Here is a 27,764-nt window from a genome sequence, read left to right as displayed (position 1 = left end):
CTAGTAGCTCTAGATTGGACTGGCACTCCTAGGTTAGTCTTGACTTTAGCCTATTCTAGGATTGAGATACAATCGTATTAAGTAGAAGGGGTAAAAATTTGAGAATGGATTTACTGGCCTGATGATGGTCAGAGAAAATAGAGCACAAATTTCAAAACTTAGCAACAAACGCTTCATCTAATGGAAGTGTGTTGCTTCCTTCACTGGGTAGATATGTATGAATGGGAGGCCTGGGAGGAGGGTTGTAGGATTGTCCTCCCTTCGATGATGTTTTATGAGAGTGTGGCCTTGTCTGGGCAGAAAAGTTGTGTAGGGAACCTTGAGAAGGATCCTTGAGCAGATTTTAGTATTTCACCTTTCTGAACTTACAGGCTTTCAAGACTGGATTTTCGCCTCTATTTAATAAAGGAAATTTGTTTAATTAACTCTTGCCCTTGTATGTCTTAAATTTTACCCCTTTGTGTTTATTCTGTAAAGTCACATGGAATTTAAAGTCATTTCCTTTATTTTTGTTTCTTTAAGGAAAGCTTCACTTTTTTCTTTTTCTTTGTTTCTTTTATCTCTTTAAAAATGCATTTCTTTTAAATTTCTTTTCTGTAATATTTGCTCAACCTACCTCCCTTTGCAAGGCTGTGGGCAGGATTCAGATACAGCCTTTGTCAAAGTAAAATATATCCTTTGCTTCTTTGTGCTTACTGTTCTGTTGGGAAGGTGGGAGCTACCCATGTATGCAAACTAGAAATCAACACATGGCTATATTTGTTAATTGACAAAAGGGTCCTAGAGGACAAGGGAGAGATTAATAGGAGCAGAGGTCAACTTTAGGAGGAATATAGAGTGAATATAATCCAATTTAGTAATTCTTGTGAAACCTTACATGGGCAAGATATTACAAAATTAGTTCTTTAATTTCTTTAGGACAGGGCTTCTTTTCTGGAAGAACATATTCACAGAATAGGCCAAATAGGCTGTTGGAATGTTATTCTGTATTTTGGGAAGATACCAGAATTTATTCAGGCCCTTTTCTTTATTATCCTTTTGTGGTCCCTCCACCCCCAACTTTGAAGAAGACCCTTCGGTGTTTTAATGATGTCTGGGAGCCTTGCCTGCAGGTGCATGCGCAGGCCCCCACTTCCTCCCAGACATATATACATCCCGGCTTTCTAGTGGTTATATCAACAATTCTGGGATTTTTTAGTTGACTGTTGGCAGTACCTAAAAAGTATCATTGTAAATAAACCACTCTTTAGTAGGCCCTTTAAAGAATCATTCATTTTTGCTCTTTTCATAAACTTTAATGGGTTGTTTAAGGCACTACATATTATTATTCACCATTAACTCCTTGTGGTGTTTCACACCACCCAAGGCTCCCAAAAGTGGCCCTAAAGCAGTTCTCAGCCTTGACTGCACTTTAGAATCAAGTTGTATCCAGACCATTTAAATCAGAATCTCCAGCGGGAGGATCCAGGCGTCAGTATCTTTTAAAAGCCTCCCAGCAGATTTCATTAGGTCCCCAGGCCTGAGAAGCGCAGCTACAAAGTTGTGCATCGGGTATGGAGTTTGAGTCCTGGCCAAAACTTCCAGACCTCAGTGAGTTTTAATGAAAACCTGGAGCACTTGTGCTCTGCATTCTCCTGCTGTGAAGGTAGCCCCTGGGATTCTACAGGGAGTAGAGGTTGAGCTGGAACATTCCTTCTGTGGCCTAATGTCAGTTTATCTTTCGTTTTCCTAGACTTTGCCTCAGTTCCTTCTCCAGATAGTAATCACAGCTGGTCCAGGAGCTGATAAATGAAATTTCAAAGGCTTCAAACATCTCCAGGAATAAAAATTCTTCCCCTTTCCACGTTGGACTCTTGCTCTGGGGTCTCTTTTTATGTACTTCTGAATTCAAAGAATGAATTCAATCTAATCCATCAACATTTGCTCAATTTTCTTTTTATATGTAGGGGTTACAAGAGATGTGTTGCGTAGAAAAATGAATCATGTTCTCCAGGAGCTTACAGTCTAGTCGTGGCTAAAGATGTGTACACTTAAGGAAAAGAAAATCACAGCACCTTTTAATGTTGGTGGTTGAAGGAACCTACTAAGTTTGGCAGGCATGCTTCTGTGACGTGCTAGGAAGCAGCTTCATTCCTACAGGCTGATGTACTTGGAATATTCTTAGATCCCTGTTTTCCTCTGAGGCTTAGTTATGAATTAGCTTTGGCACAGAGAACTTTGAGATGTTTTGTCCTTTGGGAATTCAGCATTCATGTCTCTTGCTTGCTTTATAGCCCATATATATAGAGAGAGAGAGAAAGAGAGAGAGAGAGAGAGAGTCAGTAGTATGCATGGTAATGCTGGCTTCCAGAACGTGTGTGAAAAGGCTCGAACTTTTACCGTGGCTGTTCACCATGACTTGCTGATATCTGTACTTTGCAGAGCAATTGCAAATGATACTTCAATTATTCTTTATTCCTTTTCTTTTTTTGAGATGTTGGGGATAAGGCCAGCTGTTGAATGAGGCACAGATATGAAAGGTTAACTAGAAGTTTAATTGTAACTTCAGGACTTCAACTAAATTAAATTCCAAACAATCTGATAAAATAATAACCTTTCAGTACTGTGGAAAGTTAAAAAGTGAGCATGTTGGGGGGCGCCTGGGTGGCTCAGGTGGTTAAGCAACTGCCTTCGGCTCGGGTCATGATCCTGGAGTCCCAGGATCGAGTCCCGCATTGGGCTCCCCGCTCGGCGAGGGGCCTGCTTCTTCCTCTAACCCTCCCCGCTCTCATGTACTCTCTCTCTCTCTCTCTCATTTTCACTCTCAAAATAAATAAATAAATCTTTAAAAAAAAAGTGAGCATGTTGGAGCAGCGATTACGTTTCACATTTTGAAATAAACCCCAAATTATTAATGCTACAAAATATTGAACGTTACTTAACGCTTGTAAACATCTGAAAGCATGCCAAATAATAGATTAAATCTAGTGACAAATGTGCTTAATGACAGTATAAATGTCATTTTTTTTCTATCAGGTAAACACGGCATGCATGTGTGTGTGCGCGTGTGTGTGTGTTCTTCAAAAGCAGAATGAGATTGCGTCTTGGAAGGAGTGGTAGAGGGGTAGGTTGGTCTTTTCTGAAACCTAGACCATCTATTGCAAATGACATTTTGTTGATTTTTTTTTAAGTCTAAGTATATGATTAATATTTTGGGCATCTGAAAAATATTTGAGACATCTAAAGTCTATTTCAAGGCTGCAGTTTGAGATTCTGTGTTTGGCTCTAAGTGGTGGCTAGATGATGGCGGTTGGTGCTGTGATTGGTTGAACGGTGTGTTGTGTGTAACACCATGGTTATGGTCACATGACAGGCCAGGGTTTGTAGCCATGGTTTCGTGAGATTGGCCTGGCTCTGGAGATCCCCACTGGCAAGAAATGTGCACAAGAAAGTGGGCCAGATGCAGATAGATGACCTTAATGTTGCTAGAGTTATGGACAAAATGGGGTGTGAGTCTTTTCCACATTTCAAAGAAAAGTTTCAGAATAACAATTTCAGTCAGATGAATCAGAATTCAGAAGTGTGCAGTAATCTCCTTTGAGAATTTGGTACCTATCTGATAGGACTGTAAAGGCATTTCAGAATGTCAATTAAATGGAAAAATATGCCTGGAATTGAATATAATTAAGAAATGTTGAAGTCTGGTGTCTACATATTCAGACACTGTATTAGATGGTTTAATTAGTGAACCAGGATCTGGATTTATTGACAGAAGGTCTCTTTCTCATGGCATGTTTCACTCATTAAAAGCTCATAATGTCTTGGATCTTTTTAGCTGTTGGAACTTGATCATTTGCCATTTTGTGCTTCTTGACTTCAGAGGTGTGTGCTTTTTTTTTTGACTTTGCAACTGATTAGGATGATTTTGCTTCTCTCATCGATGGCCATCCCCATGGAATGAGGTCATGATATTTCCTAACATTATGAAGTGTCACCAAAACATCAGGCAGGGCTTTGTACCTCTGAAAAACAAGGATGAGGAAGTGAAAGTCATAGTGGAATTTTTGCTCTAGCAATTAAAAAGTAATTTTTCTTTGTAACCGTCAGCACTATGTTGTATTTATCTGACATATGCATTTCTCAGTGTCCTTTTCAGTTTTATGGTTGATGGTTTAATGATATATAGATCCTTTTGACTCCAGATTGTTGCCATGGAAAAGTTTCCAATCATATAAGAGACTGAGAAATTCTTTTCTTTTTGAATATCCTTATGGTGGGATAGATTTCTTTTTGAACTGCTTTTGATGATTATAAATGCTTGAAAGTGCCACAATTAGTAAAGAAATAAATTGGGAATGTTGACAACAAGTGAAGATGCGAGAAACACAGCTTGCCAAATCCTTGAGGATTTGTCACTACCTGTTTACAATTTAAATTTTAGCTCTCTCTTGCTACGGTATTAATGTAAACAACTAGTTTTATAAGACTTCTTAATTCTTCATCTTCATAAGCATGTTTCTTTAGGAGCTGTCTAAAATAATCGACCATTCCATCTCTCCTGTAGACATAGCAGCTGATCCTTCACAGCCTGGGTGTAAGTACAGGGTACACATTACACTGTTAGTCTTTCTGAGGGTCTTCGTTCGTTCTTCAGATCCATGCCGTTTTTTTGGCAAAAATGTACTGAGTGCTCTAATGATCTTGGACTGATTTTGCATGAAAGCATATTAAACAAATGTGGTGCCTGACCCTTGAAAATTTAGCTTTCTCGAATGAATGATGTTTACCTAGGTAGGTCCAGAAAAGGACAGAAACATGTGTGCCCTAAGTCAGAAAGATGACACAAGCAATCTTTTATTGAGTTGAAGTGACCTCATCTGCTTGGAAGTGCCTGGATTAACAATGAGACCGTAATACCTCATTTACATTCAGAAGACAACTACTATGATGAGGAAATTATGCAATGCAGGCAATTGATTGGGAAATGTAAGATGAAAACATATTATATAGTCAGATCAATTTCCTAGATCTTCCTGAATTAGCCAATAATTAGATAATCTTCTTTTACTTTGGAACTGGATTTTGTATGTGTAATTATTTACGTGTGTCACTTTTTTCCCAAGTTTTTTTCAGTAGTGCGCACAGTCTTTTCAATTTATACTTTCTGTATTTCTGTTAAATAGGTAGGATTAATGACATATTCTACTTCCTCTTCAAAGAGAAAGAGGGAGATACAGGTATTTTATGATATATGCCATTTTCATACAGCTCATCAGTGGTTATTATAATAATCAAAGTGAATAAGCCCAGATTGCTCTTATACAATAGATAAAGTTTTTAAATGTGAGTGTAAATCACATTTTTCAAAGCAAATCACATTTTAAATGCATTCAATTAGGGAAAACTCACTATTTAAGCAGATCCTGGGGCACATTCTTTTCTAAAGAATATTTTGTTTCTCTTTAATTTGTCTGTTTTTTAACTTTAAATTTTCATATATTCGATTTCTTAGAGAAAGGCAAGAAGGTACACATCTGGGGAATATATTTTATTTCAAATATGTGACGGTCTGAAAGTCAGAGTGTGACCTTTTCCTTCAGCACTACTTTGAGGAGAAGCCTCAGAGGGCAAGTGGGAGGGGCAAGTCAGAGCGGGACTGGGGTTAGGAGAGAAAAATCCACCTCATTTACGGAGAGGTTGCAGAAATGGGAAAGCTGAAGAGTTTCTGGGGCAGTGGGCTTAGGCCACTCCCACCCAGAATCACACCTCTGACAATATCAGCTCTTGTGGGAAGATACTGAATAAGGATCACTCCTGTTCCCAGACTTGGTAACGTCCAGAGAAGTGGATGTGATCACTCAGAGCTTCTCACTTGCTGCAGGGCCCCCTCCTACTTTCTGGTCTCCTTGGTGGCTGCTGGCCCCTCTATATGTGATCACCCTGCCCAACCCCTGCAGTCACTAGTTGGAGCCCTATGCCATCCTGCAGGTTTGCTTAAACCTTACCTCCTGCATTGCTTTTCCACGTTGCTGTAGTCAACGTCCCCACTACAGTTTGTATTACTGTTACGGCACCTAATACCATAGGCCTTGTAATGAAATTACCTGTGCAGGTGTCTCTCTCCCCCTAGAGACCGTCAGCCCTGAGAATGATGGTCTCTGGGGGGCGGGGGGGAGACACACCTGCACAGGTGATTTCAGCTTTCCCACAGTTTTCCCATTCCTGCATTTGATAGATTAAAATGTCTTGTAGGGGCGCCTGGGTGGCTCAGTCGTTAAGCATCTGCCTTCGGCTCAGGTCATGATCCCAGGGTCCTGGGATTGAGCCCCACATCAGCTCCCTGTTCCACGGGAAGCCTGCTTCTCCCTCTCCCACTCCCCCTGCTTGTGTTCCCTCTCTCCCTGTCTCTCTCTCTGGCAAATAAATAAATAAAATATTAAAATAAATAAATAAAATGTCTTGTAAAATTCCAAATTCCTATTTTTTTACATTAACCTTCACTCCTCCACTCTTATCATTGCTGGATTTTACCAGTGTTTAATATTTAAAACTGAATGACCATATCTGTTTATGTTCAACTTGAATAGTGTATCATTGACCTTCACAATGGAACATCCATGGCCAAATATTGAAAGATCTCTCTGAGGTATTGGGGCTGCATTATGATTCTGGTATTCGTGGGATGTAATATATCTGAGGTCCACATTTTCTAGTCCAAGGAAAGATCCTCCAGGCATGGACACACCCCGGTTCTTGATTGGCTGACCTGTCAAAGGTGTGGCTCTTTCCTGTAAGTTTTCAAGGAGTGTGGTGAATACACCAAAAGGCATCATGGACACATCCAAAAATCTGGTTACCTTTTAGGGGCACCACTTTGTTTTCGAGGAGGTCCTTATAGAGAAATTTGTATGGAATGGTACAACTGCGTGGAAATTAATGTTCACAGTCAAAGGTAGAATACACTGGGAGGTAGGAACACACTTCAATGCTGAGTCTTTTCTGTCTCCAGAAAGCATAGAATACATATGTACCTAAGAATGTTATTACGAGGATCCTTGAAGTCTTTCTAATTTACATTTAAAAATCATCATTTGTAAACACGTGTGCTATATCTATTGTTATACTAACCTACAATTAACACACCATTCCAGTGTACACTGAGACATGGAGGTTCCCACGGGTACTGCTTACTCAGTTCTGACCTTTGTGGGCTAGAGAATCTTGCTTTAAAGCATTGGATTTACAGCGTCAGGCACATAGTGTGTATGAATGAATGTATGAGATTACCTGGCTGATAGTCATAGAATAGATTAAAATGTCTTGTAAAATTCCAAGTTCCTAGTCTTTTTTTTTTTTTTCCAATTATACTGCAATAAAGCATTATTTCAGGGGCAGCCTGTCAAAATCAGCATGTAAACAGGTGTGTGTGTTGGGAATGTCATATTACAAAAAATGCTTGATTACTTTCTTGAATGAATGGAAATTGGAAAAGGCTGTGTCTGTCTTTTAGGACACTTTGTCATTCTGTGAGCTTAACAAACAAAATCTCTTTAACACCAAATCCACAGGAGCATGAGAAGTGTGTAATGCTCTTAATTTCTTATTAAGTGATTTGTGTTTATTGAAAATTGGCTTGAAGGTACACTGAACATAATTCATAATATTGGATTTAGGTGGGTCCAGATACCTGAATCTTTTCTGTACATAGAATGTGCTCTCACAGTTCAGTATCAGAATAGAGGGTGGGAAGAGTGATGACTTATTCTTGGAAGGATTTACTGAAATGAGGAGATGACGAGTTAGACTCTGGAGATCCTTTTCTTATGCTCCTGTGTCTTTTAGGTTTGTGTGATCATTCCAGGCCTTTATTTCTCCAGGCATACTTCGTACGTGTCTACAAGCAGATGAGAAAGAGCGAGGGCACTTAGGGGCTGGTAGAGGCAAATGTGAATCCCGTTTTTTCCCTATTAACTCGTGAGGCCTGCTGCGTAACAGCAGGCATTACCAGACATTTAATTGTGTGCTAGGTAAGGCTGGCAAAACTCCAGCATCATGGTGGGGCAAGAATTACACTAATCAGCTGGGATATACTGCATATATTGATTAGAGTTGGATTTTGTTAGGCAAAAAAAAAAAAAAAATCCTTGTAAATAGTGGGAAAGTAATTGAGAGTAATTAAAAAGGCAGAGAGTTAATTCACAGTTCTTTAGATGAAAAGGCATTTTGATCCTTTGCTTCCATGCAGATTTCCGGGCAGGCTGGAGCAGTCTGAGTGCTGAGTCTAAATGGTGTGATCGCTGTTACCACTGAACTGGAAAGAGAGTAAATGGGCAGGCTGCAGAGGTGAATCACTGGTGACCAAGTTCCAGCAGTTTCTTCTTGGTGGCTCTTTGCTACTGGAAGCCTTCTTTGTTTGGGTCTGTGGGCTTTTCATTCTTTTGGTTGGCCTCACTAATAGCTTTTGGTTATTATTAATATCCCTGATGGGAACTGAATTGGGACCCTGGTGTCCTAGTGAATACTGGTGAGAACATTAAACTATGCTGGAATTACTTGGGATGCCAGTGTGTTTTGTCATTGCTTCTCCTTCCCCCAACTGAGAAGGTTCTGTAGCCATTTGGTGTCACGGAAAACACTTCATCTGTGAAATGATGACCTGGAATGTGTATTTTCACACTCTTTCTTGCCTCCTGAACCCTTTCATGCATAGACGGTGTCTGACAATAAATAGATGCTTAAGGAATATTTGTCAAATGGATAAACGAATGAGATATATAGATTTTCAATGCTGGACTGATTTAGTCTCTCTTCATTTTCTTATTTTGATTTTATTTTGATTATTTATTTATTTAAATTATTATTATCTTTTATTTTAGAGAGAGAGAGAGAGCATGAGTGGGAGGGGCAGAGGAGAGGGAGGGGAGAATCTCAGGCAGACGCCACACCGAGTGCCTAGTCTGTCATGGGGCTCGATCTCATGACCCTGAGATCATGACTTGAGCTGAAACCAAGAGTTGGATGTTGAACCGACTGCACCATCCAGGCGCCCCTGATTTAGCATCCTTGAGAAATTATAGGTGATGGCTGGTGGAGTTCCAAGCATCATTACCATCTCAGATCCTAAATAAACAGTAGGAAAGGGGAAATGGCAGGGGGAGAAGAAAATGGCTAAGATTTGTTGAGCATCTACTGCATCAGGCTCTTTCTATATATACTTTTGTTCTAGCATCCACTCTGTTCTAGTAGGTGGATGTTAGCATCCACTACTAAAAAAATTTTTTTTAAAGATTTTATTTATTTATTTGACAGAGAAGAAGCAGGGGCAGCGGCAGGCAGAGGGAGAGGGAGAAGCAAGTTCCCCGCTGATCAAGGAGCCCGATGTGAGGCTCAATCCCAAGACCCTGGGATCATGACCTGAGCCGAAGGCAGATACTTAACCGGCTGAGCCACCCATGCACCTCAGCATCATTATTTCATAGGTAACAAAGATATGGTTAGGAATTTAACCAAGGTCATGGACTTTAATTGGCAGGACCGGGATTTGAACCCACAGCTCTTGTCTACAACCAGGGCTTCTCAGATGTAGCCATCCAAATCCTTGTACCAAAAGAGGAGGATGGTCTCATACTCTCAGAGCATGGTGGTGGAGAGCAAAGATGGCCATGGGTATCAGTCAGATTTCTTTGAGGGCTGAGTGCTTTTTCTAAAGCTTTATGTGACTTTTACAGTCTATTCTTAATGTGTTTATTTAAACATGAAATAATATTTTAAATTACTTAGCTATCAGTATACTTAAATTTTCTCCCCAAAATCTTTAATTATAATTGACACACTGGGGCACCTGGGTGGCACAGTTGGTTCAGCGTCTGACTCTTAATTTCAGCTCAGGTCATGATCTCTGGGTCCCGGGATGGAGCCCCACGTTGGGCTCTGCACTCAGCTTGTAGTCTGCTTGAGATTCTCTCTCTCCCTCTGCCCCTCCTGCTCGTGCTGTCTCTCTAAAATAAATAAGTAAAACTTTCAAAAAAAATTGACACACCTAAAAGTTGCTCCAACTATATCCTCTGGGACATCTTTAGAATTTCCATGGAGAGAGAATCAGAGGTGGAAACTGGGTTGGAAGAGAGACTAGGGCACGTATTTTGAAGTTTTATTTCCATAGCAGGTGTAGTTTTTTACTCAGATTGTATGCTTATTTGCCATGGCCTGACCTGTTAGAGATGGGGAATGTGCTAAAACTCCCCATGATTTCATCCTGTTTATTCAGGCGCTTTGAGGACCATTGATGAAACTGCTGTTAATCCAAGTTTGAGAAGCAGGCACAGAGCCATACTGCCTTTCATCATTTGGATAATCACAAGGACGACAATGACAAATACCCTGCATAAGGTTAGCTACAATGGGCTGTTTTATTATCCCAGTTTTACTGTATGGATAATCAAGTTTATGGGAGAAACTTAAAAAAAGGAAAATATGGATAAAGAATTCTGAAAAACAGAACACTCCCAAACTTCCTGCTGGTCAGTAGGCATTGAATTGATAGAACTGATAGACTATTAAAAAGAAATTATTGACAATATTGGTAATAGTAACTTGAGTTTGTTTATACAATTTCTTTATGTGTTTTTGTATTTGTTAATAACGAACACTGATACGAGGTTTCCATATGTTTTCTCATTTATCCCCCAACAACTCTCTGAGACAAGTACTATTATTATCTCTACTTTACAGATGAATAAATTGAGGCACAGAGCTGGTAAGTGACTTGTCCAAGGTGACGTAGTTCAGGAGGTGTGAGAGTCAGGATTCTAACTTGGCCTTGTCTGACTTTACAACTTGTACTCCTTATGCCTCTGCTCGCCTAACAGCTATTTGTCTCCTGAGTGGAGTTCTGAGCTCCTGGCCTGTCCCCAGCCTTACTCATAGTTACCGTGACCCCATAAGTGATCCTGCTGGAAGTGTGCAGCCATCTCCAGACCACACTGCCCCTGAAAACACCTGCCAGTACATGGCAAGTAGGAGTGTGCACCCAGGTCAGCAGGAAGCACGTTGAGTGCGTCCAGAGAGTCAGGGCAACACTATGCATGCTCCCTCTTAGAAATGACTTTTCCCTTTCAGGCAAGTCTGATAATACAAAAGGAAATGGAAATGTTAACCAGTGCGCAATCAGTGTGGGTTATCGCACCCTGCCGGAGTCATTTACCACTTGCTGGAACTAACTTCAGCATACTCGGGATGTTCTGAGTTGTCATGTTACTTCTGGGAGTGGGCTGTCAGATGCCCAGTGATGGTCCTGCAGCTCTCGCCAGGGCTGTGCTTGCACAGGACAGGTTGGATCAAGAAGCCAGAAATCTGCTCTTTTCTGATTTTGGCTTCTCAGCTGAATGTAAATAAAAAGATGGAAGATAAAATGTAGAAAATTGCATTAGCATGATTAGGGGTCTTATTTGCATAAAAGAGTCTTTGAATCACAATTACCCTCTGGCTTTGGACCCTGCTTTTCTTGCCTTTCCTATTATCTGGTCCAAGGTCATTACTAAAAGGCTTTCTGTTTCATGGAAAAAGACTTACTGAAATATTAATTTCATTGCCCGAAGTAGATTCATATGGTCTGGTAAATAACTTGAGGTTCTTTCAGAATCACAAAATAAGAGAGTTATTTTTTATGCCTTCGGAAAGGTGGTTCGGGGATTTGAGTAACAGGCAGCTAAAACTTCATTTTGCCTATCTTTGTGACAGAAATGAGTAAAAATCTCGATGTTCTTTGGTAATTACGGCAGGAAAACAACCGTAGCTGGGTAAGTTGCACGTTCAAGACATCATGGAGGAGATTTTTGTTTGTTTGTTTTATTTTGTTTTCATTTAATTGCACTGTGACTGGGTTTGAATTTGATGTGTAAAATTCTGGGAGAGAAATGAACTTATGACATTTGAAGTTTAGAAGTATTCTCCTTTTTTAAAAAGAAATATAGGTAGACCTTGAGTAGTCATGATTTTGTTGAATGCCTTTTCATTTTGTAACTGCTTTAACACAAAAACTTGATTTCAATGCCATTTTTCTCGTTGTTCTCTTTGCAGCCTTAGCTGTATGTATGTGTAATTTTATCCAGTATATCAAAAAGAAGTTGCATTCTTCCATGGTAAAGGAAAAAGTCCCCCGGTCTCCCCTAGTATTAGCTAATGATAATAATACTTGCAAGCACAATTCCTGAGAACAACATAAGACAAAACAAAAACAAACGCCAAACTGTAACTGAAGGCTTTTGCATCATTATAGGCAACAGCCTGAGGCTGTAACAGATACACTTTGAGTTTGGCTCATTTTATTGATATTTTGTCTGTTGTGAGCAGACATGCATTATTCTTGGCCCAAGTAACATATATTAGTTTACAAAAGCCAGCAACTTACTTACCTGGTCTCACTTTGGAAATATCCTTGAAAGTTACTATTTTACTGTTTTGTTTTGTTTTTGTTTTTGTTTTCCCCAGCTGGTTTTGCTCCCAGAGTGACTTAGTAGCTCTTTGCATAGCTCCTTTCCAGTCTATTTTATAATCTATACTTGTTTCCCCTTCCCTCCGCCCTCCCCCATGCCTGAATTGCTGGAATCATTTCTGTTTTACTTTAAAAAGCAGTTTGCTTCATGTCACAACAAAATAAAGCATGGATTAGAAACAGCATTGCAGTTTCAGACTTAATGCCTTTGTGACATCTCATTGCTATGCAAATAAGATTCAAGGAGGTCATCCCTTTAGCAGTTGCTCTAGCCCTGGTATCTACTTGATATTCCTTGGCCAAACTTACTAAGCATTCATTACAGAGCTAGCCTAGGTGTTTAACTCTTTGTTGGCTTTGAACCTGCTATTCCAAGGCTGCTGAGCTGAATGGCTCCTCCTTCTGTGGATGTCTTCATTTTAGGGACCTCCTTGCTTCTCCCTTCTGCCTCTGGGCACTGTGGGGACCTCAGGAAACTTAATACTCAACTGTTTGCAAGATACACTTGTTTGTATGCCAAGACATGTTGGGAAAGCTTATTTGTGATGTGTTTCCTTTGCTGTCTCAAGTATTTTTTATCATTGCGGTATTTTTAGATAGATGTTTTATTCACTTGCATCTGTGTCAAGTTCTTGCGAATATTTCATAGAAAATGTAGGTCTGCATTGCTAAGTGTTCAGGTAATACTTATTTTAAAATTAATTGTCTGCAATTCAAATTTGATTTCATCTGATTTCACAGCTGTGTTAATAGTAAGTAGTTACTGAAAGTGAAGGAACCTGATTTTGATTCAGTAAGAACCAACTATCTTTAATGAGTACAGATTATTGCTGGTGTTTCGTTTGCTTGGTTAAAGGATTTTTTCTCAACTCACTAGTCTGCTAGGTATTTTTTTAATGTGGTTATAAAAATACCCATTTCTTTTATAATTACAGTTATGAATGAGCCTTTTACAGTTTGAGCCAGTGGTCATTATTTAAATGGTTAACTCACTGAGTAATTATTCTTTTAGTGTCTATTTCAGTACAGTGGATTTTCTTTGCACACCCGCAGATACAGTGCTGTTTAGATACTGAGTTTGTTCTGTGACTTTGGCAAAAATAAATACTAACTCAAAGAAAACACACCTCACACTTGATGTAGAGGCTTAGGAACTGTGGAGAAGAACATTCATACTACACATTAAGAATTGAAATGATGGCTTTGCTAGAAGGGGGAATTTGAGCAACTTTGTGTTTTAATACTGAGAACTCTAGAACGAGGGCTTGACTCCTTTCAAGGATTAAGAAGGTGTCTCTGGATTAAGGTATTGAATCAAATACAAATCCTTTTAAAAGATGCTACTTTGGCCTTTTATAAACGAGCACCCGACTAGCAGTGCCTTATCTGACTGCCTACTGGCGTGAGGGACTGCTCAGACATCTGATAATGACGGGTTATCTTGAATTGTGCTGAGGGAGGCATTACTCCTTATGCTTTGGATCAAGGGCAGGGGGAAACTAGGAGTAGTTAAAATAGTGGAATGGTATTTTTTGAGGGGCCAGTTAAGTGCAACTTCCAAGTGAAGGCTTTGAACCACCTTTGTGCGGTTCCCCACCTCCTGTCCTGTTCATACATATTCACGGAGACGCTGTTATTCTGTGACATCTTGCTGGCTGCTGGTATGGTCAAGGAGATAAATACAACACCATTCTTGACCTCAGGGAACTGAAGGTGTGGGGATGAGGTAAGGGCTGCTGGTAACCACTGAGGAGTAGAAAGGGGTATTTCTGTAGCGGGTGTGCTCTGCTGGTTTGGACGTGGCAGTGTCCTCTCTGAACTCACCTGAGTCTTCCAGTCACTTCTGTGAAAGCAGGACTCCCCAGTCGATGCTGGTGCATCTGGGCACCGGAGCTGAGGGTGGCTCATTACTCAGTAATTTACCACTTGAAGAGTCAAGGTTCTCAACTTGATGCTTCTGATCTATGCTGGCAGTTCTTATTTATTCAAGGAAGAAGCAGAAGGAAATGCTATTTTATCTAGTAGGTGTGTTCTGAGAAACTGGATGTGTAGTTTTCAGAGGTGTGTTTTTAAAAACAAAATTGTGATGAGATCTCTTCACTTCACGAAGCCCTCTGAGTTATATTTGCATAAAGAAACAAATGTCATTTATGAGTTACAAATTTGGATTTACTAAAACTATGTTGGGAATTTAAAATCAGGGGAAAGTTGTATTCAGTTTGCCTATTATCTTGGTGCTGGGCAGCTGCCTCTTCTCTCGTCTTCTTTTTTCCACCTAAACCGGATGTTGAGTGCAAGACTCGTTGACTTGAAATCAACCAGTATTGATTAAAATGAGAAGAGGAGACGAAGTGAGCGAGTATGTATTAGCTAAAATGAGAGAAAGTCTGAATTTCATTTGTCTCTGCTGTCATTGTTTTCCATGTCCACAGCTGATTCCATGGACTGTGTTCAGGCGTGGGTGACTTATAATAGCAGTAAGCTTTCTTTTGGGGCCTTTGGAGAAAGTTTTAAATATGAGTTTGCTCAGAGTGAGATGGAAATGTTTTTTGCCGGAAGCCTTGATAAAACAACAACAACAACAACAACAACAAAAATGGCCTTGCTCTATGTTTTAAGAAATTGTCTTTTTTTTCTAATTAGAAAACTGTCAGAATTTTTTTTTTTAATTGGTAGGTCAGACATTTTGCATCCCACCCAATTTATTGTTTTAAAAATCTACTTTCTTGTTACGAAGAATGCCAGTTAATACAATGCTTTAGTCTCACTGCTGTCATCGGACTTCACAAACCCATCGTGGAAGAGTTCTTCCTGGCTTGTTAATGGGGTAAAATGTTACCAGATGAGCCTCAGGGTTTGGTTTGTGGTCTAGACCATAAGCCAAGGACTTTAATTTTAGATCCAGATTCCAAACCATGAACTTTTCACTGGGTATCGTTTTTTAAACAATGGACCCAATTTTTATTAACATACCTTAAAATAGTAAACTTTAGCTATGCGACTGCTCGTTATATCTAACAGTTGATAAAGATCAAAGTTTAGAGAAATGAGGATCTAAGTATATTTAATGTCTGTCTTATCATTCCATTGTGATTCATATCGCAATCTGTTTCTCATACACACACTTGATTAGAATGTTCCTCTCTGCCTTATAACTTTTCCCACCACTTGAGGGTCTGAATCCCCTTTTCTGGGTATTTAGAACAGGCTTTTGAAGTAGCCTAGCCCCAAAAGACCTTGCAGCTGTTAACTGACATGGGAAGAGGGGAGAGAGAGTTTTGAAATGTGAGATTTTGAGGTTATCATATTGTTCTGCACTGTGTTTATATCACTGGCTCCCTGAATGAACTCTACCACTTTGGGGTAAAAACTCTTTTCATGTTCACTTTATGGCCTGTGTAGCATTGCTAGGTTGACTAAATAAAAATACAGATCTCCAGTGAAATTTAAATTGCAGATAAACAGTGAACAATTCTTCAGTATGTCTCAAATATTGCATAAGACACATTTTTATCTGGCAGCTCGACTCCTGCACAGACTGCAGCTTATCCTATAGAGGGTGTTGAGAAAGTGTTTGTTGAATGAGGAGGAAGGAACCTTTGGTTGGAAATATCCAGTAGTTGAAAATACTAATGTAGAGCACAGTAAAGCTTAATTCAAGAGTCTGCATCACATGCGTGGGTAGTACTTTTTTTTAAAGGTTGTATTTATTTATTTGACAGAGAGAGAGCATGAGCAGAGGGGAGGAGCAAGGGGAGAAGAAGAAGCAGGCTCCCTGCTCTGCGGGCCTCAAACCCAGGACCCTGGGGTCATGACCTGAGCTGAAGGCAGACACTTAACCGACTGAGCCACCCGGGCACCTGCATGGGTGGTACTTGAAGCCCTGGAGATTGTCCAGTGTCATCATGTGGACCAGTGGTTCTATTTTTTTTTTTTTAAGATTTATTTATTTATTTGAGAGAGAGAGAGAGTGAGAGCCTGAGTGCAGGGAGGGGCAGAGGGAGAGAATCTTCAAGCAGACACCCTGCTGAGCATGGAGCCCGATGTGAGGCTCGATCTCAAGACCCACGAGATCATGACCTGAGCCGAAACCAAGAGTTGGATGCTTAACTGACTGAGTCACCCAGGCGCCCCTGGGCCAGTGGTTCTTAAACTGCAGTTGAACATCAATCACTTGGAAGATTTGTAAAACAGAGATTTCTGTGCTTCCTTCCATTATTTATTAGGCTTCAGGTGGAGCTCAAGGACTACATTTCTAACGCATTCCCAGGTAATGTCAATGCTGCTGGTCTGGGACCGCACTTTGGGAGTCACTGTGTAGACCATCTAGAGAGGGACCACCAAATGTTTTATGGAAAGGACCAGACGGTAAGTATTTGCGGCTGTGCAGGGCATACTCTCTGCCACAACCACTCACTCAACTCTTAGTCTGAAAACAGCCGTAGGAGGGTATGTAAATGAATAGGGTGCAGGTATGTTTCAACCAAATTTTATTTACAATAACATGTGACTGGCCCCATTTGGCCCACAAGCCAGCTATGGTTTGTAACCCCTGTGGTAGGGTGAGAAAAGGCGAGAGTTGAGGTCATCCAGTTTTAAGAATTGGGCAGAGGAGAAGAAACCAGAGAAAGAGCAGTCTGAGCAGTGGTGGACCACCCAGAGGAGGGGAGTACCCCCAAAGCCAAGGAATCCGATTTTCAAGAACGAGAGCATGAGTGACTCTCACACTGTTGGCGGGGCCATTGGGGATGCAGGAGTGGTTGGCTGCTGAAAAAGGCCGTTGGATTTGGCTGTTAGGATGTGATGCTGCCTGTGGAACAGAGCAGTGGAGGGGGATGCCTGCCAGATGGCAGTGGGCTGAAGTGAGGGAAGAGGTGGTGGCTGCAAATTTTGAAAACTCTTTCAGTAAGTTTGGCAATGAAGGAAAGGAAAGGGTTGGGGCTGAAGCCTAAGGAGAAAGTTGGGAAGCTGGGTCTGAGGAGGTTTTGTTTTGTTTTGTTTTTAATGAAGATAGAGGAAAACAAGTTTGTTTATGGGCAGAGAGATCAGGCCAGTAGAAACAGAAACCTGGCCCGCACACACACCGTCTCCTAAGAAAATGGTGGCCCAGGAGTTGTGTAGCATGCACTGAAAAGGAATCAGATGCAAATACAGGAGAGGGGGGAGAATTAATGAAGAAAAAGTTCTCACAAGACTCAGGTTGGGAAGGGATGAAGACAGCCTGCAGGGATTTCCCGTTGGACTGCAAAAGGTGAAGTCCTTCCAAGACAGGAGTGGGTGAGGATCACTCCATTCAGGTGAAGGGAAGCAAGGGAGTTCCCAGAGGACTGCCTCTCTTCCTTTGGGGAAATTGGAAGAGAGGCTAGAGTGAAGAGCTGGCGGACAAAGTAGGGATCTTAAGGAAATCGGTGAAGGCTTAGAATAGGCGATGAGGCGGAGTGTGCCAAAGCTGAGTACCAAGCTTGCCAGGCAGCACTGAGGGCCCTGCTGGGGCTGAAGCTCATCCACCAGGGCACGAACAGATGTTCCTGTTATGTGGAACTCTCCCATGGTCCGGAGCAGCCTGGGAACTGTAGAAAGCCAAACAGATGGAGGGGTGATTCAGAATTACAGATTGCCCAGAGAGATGGGTCGGAAGGACATGGAATGATAGAATTTCGGATGCCCGTGAATGGGAAGGTTAAAAAAAACTAAGTGAAGGAGAGAATGAAAACAAGAGTGGTCTGTGTATCACACGGAGCCTTGGGGAAGATGAAGGAGAGGTTTAGAGAGAGATGTAAGGGGGTTGGAGAAGATTGGAAATTATTAGAGGTGTTGGCATTTCATAGGATTTCAGAGATGGGGCCGTTCCAAGGAATGACAGAGAGCTAGGCGGTGGCTGTGGCATTAGACTCTGGAGTGGAGTTGAAGACAGTGTTGTCTGGCATTGAGGGGAGTCTCGTGGGGAGGTGAGCAGAGTGGACCTCGAAGTCACGTGACATGATGGCAGGAGAGGACAAAGCTCTTGCCAGGCAGAAGAGACTTAATCCTCCACCTGCCTTAACCTTTGTTACCTAGCTGAGCCTCGAAACCTTGTTTTCTGTTTTGTTTTTTTCAGGGCTTCTATTTCTTGCTCATTTTTGTCTGCTCTGCCCTTGCTAGGTGTGACATACCTCTTTCTGTGACTACTGAAGCAATTCACCACATGTTTTCACTCTCTTTCCTCATTTTTTCTTTTAATTAAAAATTTTTAAAGAAGATTTTATTTGACAGAGAGAGAGAGAGAGAGAGAGAGAGAGAGAGCATGAGCAGGGGGGGCAGTAGAGGGAGAGGGAGAAGCACCGCCAAACAGGGAGCCCGATGTGGGGCTCGATCCCAGGACCCTGGGATCATGACCTGAGCCGAAGGCACACGCTTAACGACTGAGCTACCCAGGCGCCCCTCTTTCCTCATTTTTTTCTACCTGGCAGAAGCATGAAGAAATATTTCAGACACATAGGCTACCTCTCTATTGGTAACTTGAACTGCAGTGAGTGTCCATTCTAAATCAGAAGGGAGTCATTTTCCGGTTTCTTCCATACAAGAGAGAACAAGTCTCCCTCTCTACCAAGGATTACGAGTTGTTGGGTGTTGCTGATAACTTCCAGTCTATATTATGGCTGACTTCTCTGAGGAAGCCTGTCTGTCATAAAAGATTTGGACTCACCTGTCTTTTTATATTCATGCTTCTGATTTCAGATTCTTCTAAAAGCAAACTGGAACCCTTTCCATTAAAAATTCAAGCTCATGTAGATGACAACTTTAATAAATGAAATAAGGATACCGTTCAAATGGAAATTTAAGAAGAATTTAGAACAAATGGTTAAAATGGCTTTACCATAGAGGATCCATGCTTCAAAAGGATTATCTCCCCATTGCTCCAATCCTTCCTTCCTTTCCTGTCTGCCTTTTACTATGCAACCATATTCTTTTACCTACAGAAAAGAGGACTAGGTTTTAAATTTGTCTTTGTTTTTGAAGCTTTCCTTTTTTTTCCTTTTTTTTTTTTAACAGGAATGGGTTGATTTATATCTCATACGCTCATGTATCAGTTGAAAAAAATCAGAGAAAATGAATTGGAAGAGTGTATCTTTTTTTGTATTTGAATCAACGCATCTCACACTAGATTTCATATCTCATACAGATGGCATTACCCTCTGCATATTTTCCCTCCAGTTTGGAATTGTCAAAGGAAACATGTAAATATGAAAGGTAATGGATGTTGGAGAAAGATGATTAGAATAGCTGTCAGATATTATGAATACCCTATCTGTTTTGCTGGAATGTATACAAATTTACCTTTTGACTAAATCTGTGGAGAAAAGTTGACCATGTACTTGACATCCATCAGTATTGTGAAAACTAAAACATTAAAAACAAATTTAAACCCTTTCTTTTAAAAAACTCTAGCCCAACTTTGTTGATATTGTCATTGTGGGACATAATAGATATTGGTTAACCAACTAGGCTAACCAGGCACCCCATGAAATAATAGATATTGGTAAAAGAGAAACAGCTGATGGGGTAGTACTTGGCAGTCAGACAAAGGATCTCAAACCTTACTGTATGACAATGACATTTTCACATACATTTTGGTGAGACGTATAGTTTTGTATTTAAATAACCTGTAGATAGTTTCTAAGGGGCAGAATGAATTTCAGTAACATAACTAAATTAATGATTCTGAAAAGATACAAGAATCACGGAGTGTTAGGGCTGGAGGAAACTTTAGAGTGAATCTGATTTAATCTTTTTTTTACAGATGAACTGAGGTACAGAGAGAGCTCGAATGAATTGCCCAGGATCAATTAGGGACCTAGTGAGGTGCTAGAATCCAGTATTCTAAAGTCCAAATTCTGTGATCCATCGGCAATTAGCCATCTAGATTTAAACACCTCAGCGTTTTCAGCATCTAAGGCTGTATTTTAAGGTTGTAGTGGGCACTTTGAAAGACTTCTTTGTGGCTTAAAAGTAAGTTAAAGTACCTGCATTTTGCTTGTGAAAATGGAAACATTTTGACAGCTGCGTCACTTCAGAAACAAACATCATCACCTCCGGTGAACTTGTAGGAGTAATTTAGATAAAAATGATGAACTGAGGGGGGAAATGGGAGATTGTAACAAGGCAGGCGGTGTTTGTAAGTACAGACCTGCCACCTGTGACTTAGAAGTGAACGCACAGAGAGGCGCATGCAATCTGAAATGTGTCTCTCACTCATCAATCAGTGTTTATCAGAATTGGAGGTCTTAGTAAGTGAACTGAATGCTTTCAATCCAGGCATGTCAGTAATTGCCATCGACCAAGCGTTCTGTCACACCTGCCTGCTTTTCTTTCTTTTTCTCTTTACTCCATTACATATTGATCGACTTCTTGGGTTTTACAAGTTTATAAATCACCTTCTTTTAAGAGGCTTTTTGGCTTTTGTGTGTGTAGATCGGGAGTACTGGAAAAGATGGATACTCGAATCACAGTAACAAAGAACTTCATCTTCCCTCCTTCAGCTTCGTATGCAGGAGGGAAGCATCAAAAGACAGTGTCCTTATGATGAAACAGATTTGAAAGCAGTGCAAACACCTTATAGAAACCTGGGGTGCTAGGAGCCCGCTCTCCTCGGTTTGATGGAAGCTCTTGACTTGCATGCATGGAAGTCTTTGGAGAGGGCTGGAGAGACTTTACAACCAGGAAGAAGTTTTAATATTCATTACATAATGATATGCCACCCTCGCAAATTATGACAGATTATTACTCAATTGCAAATCTATAATCCTGATACAGATGAGAATAGATTCTCATCTGTCTTGCAGGGTTATGTTTTATATTGCCTGCAGTAGAATGATTGATGAGTTGATACCTGAGATTTCTTCTGCTCCTAAAATTTTCTGAGTACATAAATCTTAGGAAATGAAGTTTTGTTATCATTATTTCCATGAAAAAGTTCATTGTTTTCTCTGCTATAGACAGTCTAAATTCCTGGGTCCTGATACATGCATTTCTTATTGTTTTGGGATACAAACTGATACATAAACTCTATTTTTAGTATCTAAGAGTTTCTGGTTATAATATAAACTAGTTTTATGACATTTTAAATTCTTGTTTTATAGATGAATCCTAAAACATTTGTTTTTTTTTTTCTGTTTACAAAGCAGACTTATATATGAACACTGAAAGGATGGTTTTCTATTTTTGACATCTAAGCATTTTTTATTATAATGTAAACCAGTTATGTGAGACTTTTTTTGGCAAGACCTATGCAGTTATACAATATTAATGCCCATTGTCCTCTTAAATAACAAGTAAGTCAACTTTGTAGGTTGGTAAGTCTAGCGTTAGCAACAAAAAATCATTTTCCAGGAAGTTTTTAACAGTTGATTCAATTTAGAGATAATTCAGTCATCCCTTTCTGAATTCATTTAATTTCTGACAACCAGTTTAATATGTCAAAAGGGAAAAAGAAAGAAAAGCTGCATTTGAGGATGTCTGTAATTAATAGAGATGACTTCTGAAGAAGTCCAGACTACCAAACCCTTATATGTGAGAAGTGGCTTATTCTGAAGGGCCCGTGCTTTGAAAGAACAAAACAGTTGAAGCTGGAGGAGAGGGTCTCTGAACCAGTTTTGATTTCAGTGATTCAGAGCCATTGCTTACACGTTCTCTGTGAGGACGAGGCAGGGGGAGGATGGGAACGGTTCTGGGAGTAGCTGTCATTTCTCAACAGAGTTTGCAAACAGAATTTACAGGCTTAAGTGTGTCTTTTTCACTAGTTTAGGAAAGTGACATTAACTTTCACAATGTTGCTACAGAAAGTCAAATCAAACAAAGTGATGTGATAAAGATAGCCATATTTACTGTGGATCAGTCAATTTCTACAGTACATGTGGTGTTTTCTTGAGACAGTTTTAGTAAATACACAGATCTAGAGAAATTCCCTTTAAACCACAATTTCAAAAACCCAAATGAAATATATTTTAAGCTCTTTAGTAACAGGAAGCATCAGTGTTTATTGAGAGCCAGTACTGTGCTAAGTACTGCATAGATGGTCTCATGGAAACTTCCTCACCTCTGGCTTTTGAGGTAGGTACAGGTGAGCAGCCTGATCCTCAGCAAGGCGAAGTAACTTGTTGATGGTTACACACACAATAAGTAATGGAACCCCCAAGTATGTTGGAGATCATAGTTTTCCTTTAACAACTGGGGTATGTGTCATTTACACTAATTGAATTCATCGAATGATTTGTCTTAATTTCTTTAAGAACATCTGTTTTATTTTTTTAAAGATTTATTTGAGAGAGACCAAGACAGCACAAGCAGGGGGAGCGGCAGAGGGAGAGGGAGAAGCAAGCTTCCCGCAGAGCAGGGAGCCTGAATCGATGCGGGACTCTACCCCAGGACCCCGGGATCATGATGTGAGCTGAAGGCAGATGCTTAACTGACTGAGCCACCCAGGCGCCCCTCTTTAGGGACATATAGAATGTTACATTTAGACAAAAAAGCAGGCGCTTAGTTCTTAAAGACAATGAAAATCAGTTGACAAAATTGTTGAACTAAAATTACCTCATGATGTTCTCATTGTAGGTTTTCCACAACCAGATATTTTTCCTATCCTATTTTCCTTACTTCTTACTTCTTCAGTAATATACTTAAAGAATTCATATTTATTTTAGTATTAATTAAAGGAGAAATCTAATTAAAAAAAATAAATCTGCTGGGTTAAGGCCCACAAATTATATTTAATAATTGTAAATTACTTTTTTCATCAGTTTGTTGAATAAATAAGAAATGAGTGCCTACTCTGTGCCAGGCTTTTTGAAGGAGCAAGTGATATGTAAGAGACAAAGACAGGCAAGTTTCTGCCTTCATGAAAATTATGTTTGGGGGGAAAGATAGCTAATTTTTTTTTTATTTTTCCATTTTTTAATTCTCTGTGACCTAGAAAGTCCCTATGAACAAACTGATGTGTTGAAAGTACTATTGGTTTACTTGGAAAACCATATGTTCTCTCCTATTTTGCCTTAACAAACTTGAAAGTTCCACACAAGTAACTCAGTGGTTACTTTTAAAAATGTGATTAGGTTATCTGGGGTTCTATATTATTTCATTTTCAACCATTATCACTTTATGAAATATCGGGGCTCTCCTTGGCCTGATCAGAAATGTGTAAAGGGATCAGAAGCTGCTTGGCTGGGTTGAGCTTCTGGACAGGCCCAGGGAGCCGAGAACGGTCTCTGAGGAGAAGCACGGAGTGCCAGGGAGAAGGATGAAGAAGATAAATGTAGCAGCTCTTGATTCAGATCAGCTTTGTTGCCCAGTCCTTGGAACCGAGAGCTCTTCCTACTAAGTTGTGCATCTGTGTCCGTGTTGGGTAAATGAAATGGAATCAGATGGACGGAAATCGTGTAGGTTCATCTACCCCTGTGACCATCTCAACCATACTAGCCAACTCTATTGCCCCAAAGTAAGATGATCAAACAGCAGCGGAGCAAGGACTGGAACATTATGACTATTTTTCAGGAATCCTGTGCCTCTGGATGGCTCTTCTTTGAGGTGACATCAAGGAGAGAACAGTCTTCCTCTAAATCATGCCAACTGAACATCTCAACGAATTTACTTGGCCACAAGCACTGCACTGGGACCATGTGTCATTTCCTTTCCTTCCTACTGATGGTTCTTGACTCTATCCACTTTAGTCTCTCACGTGCTAGTGAAAGCTGTTTCCTGAGCTGTGACTCCCAAACCCGGCTGTGCCTTAGGATCAGGGCAGCGATAATATACAGATTCCTAGGTCCTGCTGACTTAGGCCACTTACTTGGCAAAGAAGAAGCAAGTAAGTGCTGGTAAACCTTCTTCCAGCAGCAGTCTATAGTCATTCTTTCTGAACTCTGCACCTTGAATCTGCTGGAAAGACCTCTCTTCACCCGCCCCCTTCCTCCTCTCCTGTCCTGTAGAGCTTTGCGTGGGGAGGAGTAAGTCTTGTCCTGTAGAACTTTTGGTAGGGAGGAGTAAGTTGACTGACTATCCATGTTGCTTTTCCCAGGGATCTGACTAACACTCTGAGATCAGCAGTCAAACCTAAGTACCTCTAGCTCCTTCTGTAATTATGGCCATACTTTCCTTCTACTGCTGCCTTTTTGCCTGGATCAAGCAGTGTTTTACAGGAACTGGGGCCGTTGTAGACTGTCTCACCTCTCCCCCAGTGCCCTGGGAACAGCCTTGCAGTGTATCTTTTCTTCTCTGGAGGCAGTGTGGGGAGGCTCTGGGCAGGACCCTCACAAGTTTGGCCAAGTTTTTCACTGTAATACCCAAGCTGGTTCTCCCCGTTTCCTGTTGCCTAGTGGATCTGGGTAATAAATGCACTCACAGGGAGCAAGAGTGGTTCATCACAAGAGAATAGGGCTGTATTCCTCTCCTTCCTCCTCCCCTGGACAGCTTCTGCTTCCCTGTCTCTTACTAAAGCACTGCAGATTTGGGCCCTCCTCTTTCTTCAAGTATCTTGTTAGTTGATCTGTCTTTTCCTTGGTATATTTAAACACATCATGTAAAACACTAACTTCACAGTTGACAGCATTGTCCTTCATTCTTATTCGTTCTTCCTGCTTATTTCCTTGCTTTCTGCTCTGAGTTTTTCCTCTTTGGAATGGGGCTCATTTGCCAAGGGCACCTAGAACATATTTATTGGCTCTTTCACTGAAAAGCTGAAGGATAATTATTCAGTACTTGGGATTTATAGAGAATATTTCTTCACAGTAACTCAGGTTTCTTTTAATGTGAAGTAATTCTGTTCTTTGACCAAATTGTAACAATGATTTGGCCATATTTTCCCTCCCAGTTCTTTTATAAGAGGCAAATCTTAAGAAAGTCAGCTTTTGTGAGGAATTTGTTTACTGCAGAGATGCCCAAGGTAGTGGTCCAGGCTGACAGCAGATTCACTGAATTATAGAATCTCAAATTGGAAGAGATTAGAAAAAATTCCCGGTCTTCTACTATTGATGAAGTCTGGACTGAAAAGATCACATTGCAAATTCCTAGATCACTCTGAGATTTAATTCATTTGGGCTTGGATACTTGAACTAATTCAAATCAGGAATTAGTAATTCTTTAACCTTTAAAGCAGTGACATCTTTTCTTGACATTGAAATTCTCCATGGAAGCTCCAGATTTGAAATAGATAAAAACGAAGCTTCTCTGGTTGTAGGGAGAAAGAGCTCTATACTCTGGTGGGTTCTGGATTAAGCGTTCTTATGTTATCCCCATTTCCTTTCTATCTGGTATACCATGCTTTTTTTTTTTTTTAAGATTTTATTTATTTGAGAGAGAGAGAGAGCATGACCTGGGGAGGGACAGAGGGAGAGGGACAAGCAGACTCCTTGCTGAGTGTGGAGCTCGACATGGGGCTCGACGTGGGGCTTGATCCCAGGACCCTGAGATCATGACCTGAGCTGAAGTCAGTCCCTTAAACAACTGAGCCACTCAAGCACCCCTGGTATACCATGCTTTTTGCCGAGAGATGGAAGGTAGAGGCAAAGTAGAAATCCAGTGACTCTGCCTTCTCTCTGTCATCTCTTAAAGCTAAACTACATTATCCATGCCAAGGGCCCTATTCTCTACATCCAAATATGGACTCGAGACAAGATTAAAGAAATGTTGATATCCTGAGAAATCTTGCAGAAGGATCCAAGAGCCTGAGTTTTTTTTTTTACTCACCAGACTGCTACTAAGATAAAACATTATATTAATGCATTTTAGAAAGATTTTGAGGGACAAAGTGTAGAAAAATAAATTTCAAACAATTAAGTCCTGATTGGCTGGAAATATTAACCCTTGTCACTAAGCATTTGAGAAAAGTAAGGCATTCCTATATTTAAAAATTTATATATAAAAACCTTTTTAATTATTATGCAGGGAGGAGTCTTAGGTAAACTCCAAACCAGTGTTGGATGCCAGACTAGCAGGCAGAGAACTGCTTGAGATTTTAGGGCTGGGGGAAGCGTTTTATGACATGTTACCCTATTGAAATTTTATAGGAACTTATTCAATTTCTAGGCATATACAGACAGCCAGGGAGAGGTGGAAGGATGGTTGACATTTGGAAACTTTATTGACAGCCATCTTGTATTATTAAAAAAAATAAGCAGTTGGCTGCACAATTTCACTGGGCAGGACTCAGGAATCCATGTATTATAGAAACAGAGCTAGTGGCCCCTTTGCATTTATAGAAATCATGGCTAAAGTTCACCCTGGCTAATAGCCCCTTCAGCAACATCGGAGATGGGTTGGGATGGGTCCCTTGCTATCTCCTTTCACAGGGTCTTCCAAGGGGTTGTAGCAATGGTCCTGCCTTTATTTAACTAATTACTTACATCATTTTTAATTTTAGGGTATTCTTTGGTAAATTTTATTTAATTTGGATAATTTTTAATTTTAGGGTTTTTAAAATAAAAGTTTCTCATTAGCTTTATAAACACCTTGTGGGCAGATACAATGTTTGTCTTTTTCATTACTGGATTCCTACTACCTAGCACAGTTCCTGCCATAAAGTAGGGACTCAATTAAAAAGCATATTGAAGGAAGGAAGGAAGGAAGGCAGGCAGGAAGGCTGAAACAGTCAGATTTTTACATGTTCATCAGTGAGGAGGAGCTATTATGGGCACTTGGAGATTAAGGAGGAAGTCTAGTGGAGTAATTAAGTACATGCTGCTCTGAGTTGAGTCTGGCTCTGCAACTCCCCGACTCTTAGGAGATTGGGAATTTATTTAACCTTTCTGTGCCTTAAAGTTCTTCTTTGTAAATGGGTGATACTAGTAAGCACCTACCTTTAAGAATTTTATGACTATGAATTAGGCATTTGGCACATAGTGGGTGTTCAACATGTAAGAAGTGGGGTAAGTATGAATGAACCTCCTTTAAGACTAAGTAAAGGAGAAATTTCACTGTCATATATATTTTGCACTGTCACCAACTAGAAACAAGGCCTTCACTACGACAAAGATATCAGGAGTGGGTAAAACCAGAGAAGCATGCATTGCCCAAGTAACTGAAATGTAGAGGTGACATCTAACCCATTATAGCAGAGGAAATCAAGTAAAAATAGAAAGTAGTTGAGGTCTGATGTAAATATAATTGTCAGACATTGATCTAAAAAATACAAAAATCTATCATTCTCTTCTAGATATTGATGTGTGATAATGGATACATTTTGTTGTTGAGCCTAAATGACATGACTAAATGTTGGTGGTTTTGTTTCACCTTTCCCCATTCTACTTTGAAAAGATTTGGCATC

The 27,764-nt window shown here is 40.3% G+C and overlaps 1 protein-coding gene across 1 annotated transcript in view; it reads left to right on the top strand.

Annotated features, from left to right (window-relative positions):
- FAT3 (FAT atypical cadherin 3) overlaps positions 1-27,764 on the top strand; it is a 643,793-nt gene that overhangs the window by 4,922 nt on the left and 611,107 nt on the right. The window contains exon 2 of the mRNA XM_073887135.1: positions 10,247-10,368. The gene's annotated coding sequence lies outside the window, so the exon portion shown is untranslated. The remainder of the gene's footprint in view (positions 1-10,246; positions 10,369-27,764) is intronic.

The sequence above is a fragment of the Callorhinus ursinus genome, unplaced genomic scaffold, assembly GCF_003265705.2.
Source record: "Callorhinus ursinus isolate GAN/ISIS: 27379988/994484 unplaced genomic scaffold, GSC_fseal_2.0 scaffold76, whole genome shotgun sequence".
Lineage (NCBI taxonomy): Eukaryota > Metazoa > Chordata > Mammalia > Carnivora > Otariidae > Callorhinus > Callorhinus ursinus.
The sequence above is the reverse complement of the archived record's forward strand: the minus strand, read 5'-3'. Positions and strand labels throughout refer to the sequence as shown.